Here is a 12,955-nt window from a genome sequence, read left to right as displayed (position 1 = left end):
TAAATATTCTGCTACTATGTATTAAATACTGCATGGTTTGCCCAAGCTAAGATGAACCCACATCATAAATCAATAAGCATTTTGCATTTTCTTTCATTATCTACTCAAAGTCATGCCTACTGCACCTCTAAACATTTCATTAAATCCAATGATACAGCAAACACTCCCAAAAGAAACTTAGATTGTATTGCAGTTTCACTTAACAGTATATAAAATGCTGTGTTGTGACAGGTATCAATTATCCATTAGATACTGAATCAATTTTTCTTGCCACTTCAGATAGCTGTGAAATTAGGTGATTAACTAGTTGTTACTTAACCTTCTAACTTCTGTATAAGTCTAATTACATGAAATAGAAGTTGGGGTTCTGATTTTTTACTTTGCTTATCCATTTGGAGTGTCATTGTAACTACTGTATTGTAAATGATGGAAAATAATTGCATATCTTAAAAAAATAGAGTTATATTCTAAAAATAAATAAATAAATAAATAATTGTAAAAAAAAAAATAAAGGACATGATGCTCAGAAAAAAAAATGCTTCTCAATGAAGAAATGAATGAACATTGGGGCTAATGATTTTACCCATCTGCCATTTTAGCAATAGTAGTATATACGAGACTGAAAATTAAGTCATGGGCCAATGCCACAATCTGCAACCAAGAAATTAATTTTAAAAGGTTGTTTAAGAAGGATGGGGTGCCTGGATGGCTCAGTTGGTTGAGCTTCTGACTCTTGGTTTTGGCTCAGGTCATGATCTCACTGTTCAGGAGCTCAAGCTCCGTGTTGGGCTCTGTGCTAGAGGCACAGGGCCTGCTTGGGATTCTCTCTCTCTCTCTCTCTCTCTCTCTCTCTCTGTCACTCTCTCAGGCTTATTCTCTCTCCAAATAAATAAATAAACAAAAAAAAATGTAATTGTTTAGGAAGGATAAATGTCATCCATAGAAGACTCATCATGAATGTCTGGCTGCATTCTTTATGACAATTTTAATTATTTATGTAACGATGTATCTATGTATCACGTATGTATGTATGTATCTATCTATCTATTTATCATCTACCCAGTCTCTGTTGATTCCTCTCGGCTACCCTGATAGAATAAATAAGGACTGTGAGTTGTCTCACCCCTTCAAAGTATTGTCAGTGCCAGATCTCTTTTTTCCTGGTGAAAAACTTAACAAGCACTAGGTATTATCATTTATAAGAAGGAGAGTCAAATGCCATTTCTCTTTGCTTGTTAAAGGGACAGATTTTCATCAACAATTTCTTATTATTATCTGCCATCTGTGTGATGGCTTTACATAATTACCTGCATACCGTGTCTTTGATAGGCCGTACTTCTGATAAACAGAAAATAAAATTAAGCTCTCATATGAGATCCATTACAGAGGAAGCTTGGAATAAATACAGTAGATTTAATTTTTCCCTTTCACAAACCTGACAAGGCAGCTGCTGTGAGGCTCACTTATGAATCTTTGTTTAGAATGTAATTCCAAATGATGAAGCATCAGCCTTTAATGACAAAATGTGCTATATGGTCAATGGGAAAGAAAGTGTTTCCCAGGCTTCTGTCTTAGATGCATCAAGAATTAAAAGAATATGAGATAATTGAGAATGATAGATAATCATTTTGTGCCACTGAATTTTAAATCAACACCTGGGTTAGGCACGGCAAGTCGCGTATGAAGCCAAGTACATTCAAGGAAACAGTAGCATTTGCTTTTAATATTCATAAAGTTTTTACATTGAAGCTGTACAATATGTTCGATCACAGGTGGCACTTTAGGAAATTATGTCGGATGACGGCAAATCAGCAGGTGTATGACTATTAGCGTGCCAAATGAGGCAGGGCACAGGTATAATGCTCATCTCTGACAGGAAAATGGCAAAATATATATTCATATATATATGTCTCTGGATGTATAATCTTGTTACAAGATGGGAAATAGCTATGACACTATTGTCCACAGCAAGTTAATGTCATGAAATTAGTTATGCTGGACACATGTGGAACAAAATCACGGAGTTTAACAAAAGAATAATGTCATCATCAGTGTATGACGTGCACATCCTACGTGTTCAGCTGTATAAATTCTGGAAATTCTTCATATTCGAGCAGCTAACTCTCTAATATTTTAAGCCTTCCACCACCTCAGATAATAACTGCCTCCCCTTTTAGTGCACCCACCCAAACCTCCTTTTGATTTGACCCCAGGGTCGTGGACGCGTGTGGATGTTATATAATGAATCGATCAGTACATCCTCTGGCGGGGCCAGCCAGGCTCTTGCAAATGTCCCCATTGAGATCCGTCCGCACTACTGTGGGAATCTGTTGTGTGTTCATTTTTCTTGCTGACTGGTAGTTTATTACCTGGGTCTACCACAGGGGCTTCTTGTTCCTGTTGTTGTTTTAATCTGTTTTTCTACTGATAGACAGTTGAATTATTTCTGGTTTGGGGCTCTTATGAATTAAGCTGCTATGAGTTTTTCTGAACAAGCCATTTTTATGGACATATGTTTTCATTTATCTTGGGTACGTGATTAGGAGTGAAGCTGATGGGTCATACATTGCCTGTATGGTTAACTTTATAAGAGAATGTAAGCCTGCTCTTCAAAGCGGTTGAACTATTTGATACTCCCGCCAGCAAAATATGAAAGTGTCAGTTCCTCCACATTTCTCTAACATTTAATATTTTCGGTCATGCTTTGTTTTTATTTCAGACATTCCTGTGTGTGTAAAACGGTATCTCACTGAAATTTTCATTTCTATTTCTTTGATAAGTAATAATGTTGATGATTTTTTCACATGTGCATTGGCTCTCATATTATATATATATTTTTTGTTTTTTAGTGAAGTGGATATGTCTTTGATCATATATTTAAAAATAATTTTTTAATGTTTATTTATTTTTGAGAGAGAGAGACAGAGACAGAGACAGAGTGTGAGCAGGGGAGGAGCAGAGAGAGAGGTAGACACAGAATCTGATGCAGGCTCCAGGCTCTGAGCTGTCAGCACAGAGCCTGACACGGGGCTCCAACTAACAGACCATGAGATCATGACCTGAGCTGAAGTCAGCCACTTAACCAACTAAGCCACGCCAGTCCACCTAAAAATAATTTTCAGATGAGATTAACATAACATAAAGTTGAGCATTTAAAACCGAACAAGTTGGTGATGCCTAGTACATTCACCATAATGTACAACGAGCACCTCCCTATGACTCCAAAGCACCTTGATCAATCCAAATCAAACTCCATCCCCACTAAGCAATGTTCCCATTCTTTACCCATCCTAACCCTTTGCAAACCCCAATCTGTGTTTTGTCTCTATGGATTGATCTAGTCCAGATATTCCATATAAATTGAATTATATAATATGTGTCCTTTTGTTGTCTGACCTTTTTCACTAGAACACCCATGGAAGGGTGAAAAGCATATAAATTAGAATATTCTGGAGCTTCTTCCATGTAGTACCACGTGTCACTGTCTCATTTCTTTTTATGGCTAAATGATAGTCCGCTGTATGTATACAAGAGTTCGTTTATCAATTCATCTGCTTTTGGACACTTAGGTTATTTCCACCTTTTATTGTGAATGGTGCTGCTATAAACGTGTATACACAGACTTATTCAAGTACTTGTTTTCTATTTTTTTGGGTATATACATAGGAATGGAATTCCTGGTTTATTAGATAATTCTACATTTAACTCTTTTCTTTATTGTGTTGTTTTCCTTTTAATTGTGGATTTTTGGAATTTGTTATATATTTATATAGGAGCCTTTATCAAATACACTGTAAATATACTTTCTAGTCTATGGTTTAATTACATCTTTTGATAAATACAAATTTTGAGCTCTAAAAAAGTTCCATGTGTCATTTTTTTCTTTAACGTGAGTAGTGCTCTACGTGTGACAGGTGACTTGAGGAAGCAAGCCCTTCACATAATCCATCGTCCTGCAAGTGGTAGTAGACCAAGTATCAGGATGGTGGCTGGAGTGGTTTTAAGTTTCCTGTTCAGAAGTGTCATAAGTGGAGAGGAAGTGATGATGGTTTTACTTTTGTTACATGGGACACTAATTTGACAATCAGCTCATTCTCATCCCATGAACTGCCTGGAGATTTTAGCAACTGGTGACAGGGACATAGGTCACCCATGTATGGAGCTTGTTTGGTGAATCTGCCTCCTCATTACGTTTTCTGGACAATCACACATGGATGTGGTCTGGAACATTCCTTACTCCTTTGGCCCAGACAGCTTTGTTGAGCCTGATGTCATTGTACACATCTGGAGTTCCCATCTTCTTGAAGGCAAATTTCCAGATTTGAGTGTCCGAGGGGCTCACTTCATGAAACCCACTCCTTGGCTGGACTTGAGAATGCCAATGGCATAGCGTCTGGTCACCACCACATGGATGGCGGGATGGCCCCTCTTTTCCCCACCCTTCTTTGCAGGAGCCATTCTGCCAGGCCCCTGCTTGGAAGGCTTTTCCAAGCATGGTTTAGGGCACTAGTATATCAAGCTTGATTTCAGGCCTTGCCCTCTAATACCCCCTCCAACTCTGTGAGTTATCTAACTACTTTCTTCTAGACCACCCTAGTAAAATCCAGATAAACCTTATATTTCCTGCAACAAGAACTTTGACTAATACACCAAATCTGGACATCGTATTTCTTATTGCCAACTTGACAGGTCCATTATCTGATGTTGGATTACTTTTTATATTTCCGATTATAGATAGAGTCATCTTTTAATGTTTTATTGACCTATTTTCTTTAGTGTTTTATAAATTTTATACCTTTGTTCATTTTTAAAAATGATTTCTTATACAGTTCCAAATCCAAGAAAGGGTTTAGAAATATATATCATGTACCTCTCTGCCTCCTCCTACCAGTTAATCTGTTCACTCTTGTGACCACCGCCCATTTAGCTGGTAGTAGCACAGGAACAGAGAAAGGGCTGGTCTGGTTATTTTTCACCTACACTTAGGACTTAGGAGAAACGTGATTGGAATGGCCTTCTCCGGGGTAATGTTCCCTCATTATCATATCTAAGTTAGGTATTCCCTAGTTTTCTTCTATTGTAGCGTCTTCTCAGAACCAGCTACATGATATGCAGGGCCCAGTACCAAGCGGGAATATGGAGCCCCTTGTTGAAAAATCATTTATAATTTTAGAAGATCCCAGCAGAGCTGTGCCTTCTAAACAATGGACCCTGGACAACCACACAGGCTGTGCACTGACCAAGTCGGCCCTGCCTCCTCTTCATAGTATTTTCCAGAATTTGTCATTGTGATGGTCATTAAAATAATTAATTGCAATTTTCTTGTTGTGTTTGTTTGATTTCTAGAAGACTGCAAGATCCATGACGGCGACACCATGAGTTCTACGCCTCTCATTTCATGCCAGCATCTAGCCCACACTTGATGCAGTAAGTTGAAAAATCAGTTCTAGTTGATTAAATGAATAACCAAAAGAATAAATAGAGAAACTGATCTTTATGTTTTAATTTCAACATTCCAGTTATAATTGAAATTGTAGAGAGAAAACAAACCAATTGTGTGTAGCAGAGGAAAACCCTACCATGAATACTATTCTTGCTTAATGGGAAACTCCCTCACCCTCCTTGTTAGTCCTAGGGACCTCATCCAGAATGAGGCCACAGAAGATTCAGGATTTGAACCTGATGTACATTTAGACCACAACATTTTACCCAGTCAAGTTAGCAGTCTGAGAAAATAGAGAGGAACAGCTGATGAAGAAGGGCTCTTAACCAGATTTTGACTTGATTCATTTCATTTTACTTCCTGACATTCAACACCTCCCAATCATTAGTCTGTGCATGTGGTATAAATAACATATACTCATAGACTCTATCGGTCCTTAGTACATCAGCAGGCATAGAAAGTGTACAACATAGAATTGGTGTGTACACTACTATAGGTATGTGTTTGCTCATAATTTCTCATAATAAAAAATGTTTAATTATCCAAATTAAGACACTGTAACAGTATAACGTTTTTAACATTCACACCAAATCTTTCTCATAATTTTCCTGGCTATAACACAAAAGATCATTTATCTGAAATAACAAATTTTTAATTACAACATCTTGATTAGAAAACTTTAAATCATTGGCTATACACTACGTTTGGTATCTGTCTGTCTGATAGAATTATGCTAACTCCTTTGTAAAATAATCATTCAGCCCTGTCCTCATTATATTTTTCCACCATAATACTTGTTATTCGGCTGTTTCTTTATAACTATTCTTCCAAAATGTCTCTAAAATCTCATAGCCCTTTCCCATCTGGCCTTCTCATTTTATCTCATCTGTAATTTCCAAAATCTATCCTCACATATTTTCCCCCAACTTCTCAAATTCTGCCTTTCCTGAATCAATCTGCACCAGAGAAATGAAAGAAGTACGAATCCTTATTGTTCATTCAAACAAATATGAAGACAAGAGTAGACAAAATTCAGACTGTATAATCACTCTTTTTTGCATCTCAAATCTTTTATAATTTTTTCTATTCCAGTGAACTTAATATGCCTCTCTAAAACTACTTAATTGGAGCACATGATATTTTTATATATGTACAAATAGTATTTTTTAAATTGATTAAAGACTTTATGGTTAATTGATCTTTTGCAACTAAACAAAATATAGAATTTCCCAACATAAATAGAAATTTGCTGGCAAGGAAGAGAGTAGATAAAAATAAGATCACACAATTACTGAAAAATCGCATTCACATTGGAGAAATTAAGCAACTGACCTCATTTACCAATGTTAGGATCTTTTGGGGTTTATCTGCCTTACAAAGCAAAACCAGGTATCATTGAGCCTTTTATTTACTCAAGACAAACATAGCACATCCTTGTCCTTCTTCTATTCCACTCTGAACTTGGCTTCAGAGAAAAATCTTACTAATAAGGGAAAGAATATTGCACTCTGTTTCCTTCTGGGGAACAAGTTGGTAACTAACCAAAGACATTTTGAAAGCCAGCTTTCTGTATTCACAAACACCTCTTACCTGCCAGATATAGCTGATTTCTACCAGTCGGGGCAGGTGATGGAGTCCAATTTCAGTGTCTTTCCTTCCCAAGGCCATGAGAAATAGAGGAAAGAGAGCAGTTCTCTCCCATCATTGCTAATTGGAATGAAAATGAAGGCTTCCTTTCTCCATTTCAAATGACACCATCTTCAGCCTGCTGAATAAATCCTTTATTGTGGACACTCAATGGAAGTGGAATTCAATTCCATGCTATCAAGAGGGAGTCAAGGACATTGTAATTGATATTCAGAGTAACAAGGTAACCTATTTTCACAAGAAAGGTCATCTGAAAAACAAACAGGGACTCGAAAAACAGCCTGAGATGTTAAAGACAGTGACCATATGATTGGATGGTGGTTGGGATCCTGGGGCTGGTTTTGTTTGCTTGTTTGTTTGTTTGTTTTTTGAAACAAATAATTTTTCTAGGGAGGTCAGCTATATTACAATTCAAATTCTAAGATGACAAAAAAGATTGTATCTTAGTAAAGGCTAAGAAATAAACAACCTTAGAGTTTTTCTGAAGGTGAAATAAATCGACCCATTTGCAAGAGTTTGGAAAATAATTCAGCGTTATTTAAAATAAATCTGTTATGTAAAACAAATGAATAGATAGATACATGAAATATGTGATTTGTATAAATATGAATGCAGTCCACAAATATATTTGGATGCTTAAGTCACAATACTAAGATGTTACCATTTTCCTAGACCTAAAACAGAAAACAAACAAACAAAGGAGCTTATAGTGGGAATGGGGGATACTTGAGATGGAAAGAGAAAACTGGAGTTAACAAAAATCCTTCTCCTAATATACATCTCTATTTGTGTGCATGTAGGTGCTGTGGTGAGAAAAAAAATTGGAGACTATAATGATACTTTTTCAAATGCAGTCATGTTAGGCATTGTGGAAGTGTGAATTTCCTCTACTTAGATTAACCTAAGACTTAAAAGAGAGGAAAGATAAAAACAGAAAGAAGAAAACAGGGAGATGGGTCCACAGCACTGAGATATTATCTCAGATTTCCCTTCTTGTATTGAGGCATCAGTGACTTCAAGCCAAACACAAACTCCCTTCTCCATAAATCCTGGGGTGTTTTGTTTCCAGGTCTCCTGTGTTGTCTCGGATACTGCTCTGTAGGTGTTGAAGCTTCTCCAATGCCGGACTGCTGTCAAACTAAATTACCTCTACCTAAGATCAACTGTCTAAAATGCATAAGTCTGAAAGTAATTTGCTGGAATTAGTATTCCTCTCCTTATAGTGACATGAAACTGTTAAATCCACACTAGTTATAAACATAATTCTAGGCATCGATGTTTTTGCTTAGGGAAAGCCATGTATTTTCAAAAGAGGGATGGCTGAGGATAAGTGATCAATCCTTGTATGCCTGGTAAAGATGAGGGCCAAACATAAATATCAGCTACTTCCAAATAAAACATGGGTTGTGGTCCAAAAGAAACATTGTTTTATGCACCGTAATCTCACTGTCTACTGCCCTGTGTAAACTCCCTTTCTAACGTTGGTTGTCTTCGGTTTCCTTTGCTTGCTTCCTTTTGTGTCTCAGCTCCTTACTCCCACTGTGGCTGTTCTGAGACTTACCCTTGGCCATGCATCATCCCGTCAGATGCATTACAAATGTTTATTCCACCCCTGCTCGTGTCCTGAGATCCAGACCCACCTTTGTAATTGCCTGCTGGACATTCATCATAGAAAGTCACCAGCACTTGAAGTCTAGTCTGCCCATTCTTCCAAATATTTTCTTCCAATTCTCTTATTTCTGCATTAATTGCACCAGCCTCTACCCCAGCCATGTTTCAATATTCAGCGTTAGCTTTGACCCCGCCCCCTTTTTGTTCTGAGAGCATCTTTTTTACCTAAGCATCAATCTTACATCTGAGGCATTTTTGCATCCATTTTTTATAGTCCCCTTGAGGATACCCCAAGGTCCTTTATAACTCTCTTCAAATCCTTTCCCTCCCATCTGGTGGTATAACTTACAAACAAGTCTCTATCTACCTCTAGGTGTTTTTTCATCCTAACACCTTTGTACTAAACTCAAAATTAGTTGTCCTAGATTAGAGCTTTTAGGGATAGGAATAGCCAATAGAAATATTGCTCACTTACTCAGACTCAAGTTCAAATTCTTAGACTGGAGCCTTCAGAGGCGCTGGATTCTGCTGGACTTTCCAATCGTGTCTCCTCCCTGGCCCTTTCAAGCAATGTTCCAGCAGTAAGGCATTCCTATTTGATGTGCCCATTAGTGGGCCATGGGTACCCAATCTCATCCTCCAACAAGAACAGAAAAATTAGATTTTTTTTTACATCTTCACATTTCTGCATCCCTCCCTCTGTTCAATTCCCTGGTTCACCGTTATCTTCTCCACAGTGTATTATCTACCCAGAGGCCAAAGATTATTCCATACTCATCTTCAAAATCCCAATACATTGCAAAATTTTTCATATATCCTATCCGATCAAGAAAGATTTATTGAAAAGAATTAAATCCTCTGAAAGAACTTCACTTCTGAATTTATTTTAAAATGTAAGTATTCTGTTTTTGTTATATTTAATATTTTCCTCTTAGATTTTATTATATTGACTTATGCACTGGTGTTATCTCTACAACCAGGATATAAAGTCTTAGTTGGCAAGATTAATCTTTTTTTATCCCCAAAGACCCAGAATAGATTATTTCATATACTAATAAACTCAAACCAAATTTTAAAGAAAAATGTCTTTGGGATTTTCCTAAAGGAAATCTATTTAAATAGTTATTGGTTTATGGAGTTAGGCACAAAATCTCTTTCATCATTGTTGATGACATGTTAGCTAGGAAATTTTTAAAAGTGTAGTAAAAAGTAACTCAGCAATATTCATATTCATGTAAAAGAAAAGAAAAATTGAAGATGTTCCTCCTGTTAGTTTGCAATAAGAACAGTGGAATCAATTAGAAGGGGATAAAAAGATTCGTTGTCAGATTCTGATGTGAACTTCTGTGCCCTTATAAGGCTCTGTGGTGCTTAAAGCGCAGGTCATTTATTATGTTGGAAATGACTTGAAAATATATATCCTTCATTTGCCTTGATCTTTGGTCAGTTATTGTGACTTGTTTCCGCCTCGCCTTCCTTTGACATAATTCAACACATGCTAGGGCTTACCACTTCAGTGAAATGAAACTATTACAGACTTAGCATCTGCTCCAGTGAGCAGAATACCATGTCCTGTGCGTAACTGTATTTGTTAGTGTCAGGTGTATATGTAGGAAATAATTAATAACCATGTGCTAAGTGAACTCTAAGTTCTTCAACATGGAGACTGTACCACTTTAACTGTCTAGTTATTGGGAGGCACTTTATTTTTTAAGTTTATTTATTTATTTTGAGAAGGGGTAAGGGAGAGACAGTGAATAGGAGAGTGGTAGGGGGGTGCATAGAATCCCATGCAGGTTCTGTGCTGGCAGCGCAGAGCCCCACATGGGGCTCGATCCCATGAACCATGAGATTGTGACCTGAGTTGAAACAAAGAGTTGGGCGCTTAACCAACTGAGCCAGGCAGGCACCCCTGAGATGCACTTTAAGGCTGTGTGTACATGCCTGTTAGAGTGACTACACTTACGTATGCCACACACACTTCTCTATCATTCCCTGCTTTCTGTGCTCAAAGTAGCAAGCAACCCACACACTTAGAATTCTAAAGAAAAGCCTCATACCCAGCAGGATACAGTGATTGCAGACCTACTGGGTGCCCTCGCACGCTCATTAATTCGAGGGAAATCCAAGCGTCTTCATGCATGATGTGCTATTGGAGAGGTGGGAACGCAAGAAGGTCCTTCCCCACAGCATGGCGCCCTTTCCAACAAGTCTCTCCCCATATGTTAAGGACCTTGAATTTGAATAATGGAAAAAGAAGTCTCCCCTTCAGGACTGCCCCTGAAGGAGAACGTGAAGGGCTCTCTACGTGCCAGTTAAACGTACATACTCTTCCTTTGTAATTTATTGCATGATAATCCTTAAAAGAGTGAAAATGTTAAGAATTTTTAAAGACTGCCACAGCTCAACTCATACTTTTGGATCCTCTTTGAACTGAAGGTTCTCTATTCAGGGGCTGGGAGAGAATCATATAGCCTTTTGTTGTTACTCTTGTACACGTAGCCAGACATTGACGCGATGGGTGCATCTAACAGGTAGGATACATCAGTTTAGGGTAAAGGTCTTTCAGGCAGGCAGCTGAGGCACACCATATAGAACCCATCACTAACTTTTTAAAATGTTTTATTTATTTTGAGAGAGAGAGAGACAGCATGAGCAGGGGAGAGTCAGAGAGCGAGGGAGACACAGGATCTGAAGCAGGCTCTGAGCTGTCAGCACAGAGCCCGAAGCGGGGCTGGAACCCACAAACCGTGAGATCATGACCTGAGCCGAAGTCGGACATTTCACCGACTGAGCCACCCAGGCGCCCCAACAGCATTTTCACATAGTCAGGCTTCCATGGCTCACTCAGCAGTGACTGGAAACTTCGACGGCTTCTTCCTTCCCAGCTCCTACCTCCTTTAAAATTAGATTCCACCTTACAAAAAGATCTCAGACTTCTGTTATCTGGGAAGAAAGCATATCAAGATTTTGTCTGATTTAAAAAGAACACCAGACAAAATTGTCTGTTGGAAAACGCCTGAGGATGCCACTTAGAACATGAGTTCAGATGTTGGATGCTGCTAGTCTACCAATAAAACAATAGCATAAAGAATCTCTGTGCCGCCCTTTGAAGCTTATGCTGTAGCTCATTTGAACTTTAAAACCAGAAATATTTTCCTGAAAGGTAAAGACAAGTAGGTAACACAGAACTGCAAAGTACCAATATTACACTTTGTTCCATCACTTTTGAAACATAAGCATTTAGTTCCGATTTCCTTTTCTCTAGAAATGCTATTTGAGCTGTTAATAATTAGCTTTACGTCTACGGCTTCAGCAGGCCTCTAACTACCTTAGAGACGTACACACTACTGCTGACAACGTTGTCTACACTGCATACGCAGGAGCTCCAGCAAAGAAGGAAAGAAGGGGCGCCTGGGTGGCTCAGTCAGTTAAGTGTCTGACTTTGGCTCAGGTCATGATCTCAGGGCCCATGGGTTCGAGCCCCGCATCAGGCTCGGTGCTGTCAGCTCAGAGCCTGGAGCTTGCCTCAGATTCTGCATCTCCCTCTCTCTCCACCCCTCCTCCTTTCTCTCTCTCTCTCTCTCTCTCTCAATGTAAGTAAAACATTATTTTAAAAAAAAGAAATCGAATATCTTATTGGATCTTAGCATATCTAGGTTTTAAAATCTTTATTTGAAGACAACGGAGGTGGACAGAATCTAAAGATTGTTGAGCTTTTATTGTATGCCAAGCGCTGAGCTGGGGGGTTTTACAGGGTTCAGAAAATTTCAAAGATTAAGTTTGGGAAGAGGGCTACTACCCCAGCACGAAGGCCCTAGTCTTTCCATGCAGGAAATTGTCAATGGTTTTACTTAATGTGAGATGTATTTTCAATTCTTATTCTGACGAAAAAGCAGCCCTCCATTGGAAAGAAAAGGAAATAGATGGAATCATTCTCAACAAACCCCTTTTTCAAAAACAAAAACAAAAATCCAAAATAAAAAAAAAAAACTATTATAATGTCTCTTTTCAATAAATCCTTAGTGTGTTGTTATCTATAATTTGTCACCTGAACTGGGTGTGCCCTACCTGACAAGGCCACGAAAGTTTCTGGTATCCAGAGGCACCTGGTGACTCAGTCGGTTACGGGTCTGACTTTTGGTTTTGGCTCAGGTCCTGATCTCACAGTTTGTGGGTGTGAGCCCCGCATCGGGCTCTGCGCTCACAGTATGGAGCCTGCTTGGGATTCTCCCTCTCCCTCTCTCTCTCTAT

This window comes from Suricata suricatta, chromosome 4, assembly GCF_006229205.1.
Source record: "Suricata suricatta isolate VVHF042 chromosome 4, meerkat_22Aug2017_6uvM2_HiC, whole genome shotgun sequence".
Classification (NCBI taxonomy): Eukaryota; Metazoa; Chordata; class Mammalia; order Carnivora; family Herpestidae; genus Suricata; species Suricata suricatta.
The sequence above is the reverse complement of the archived record's forward strand: the minus strand, read 5'-3'. Positions refer to the sequence as shown.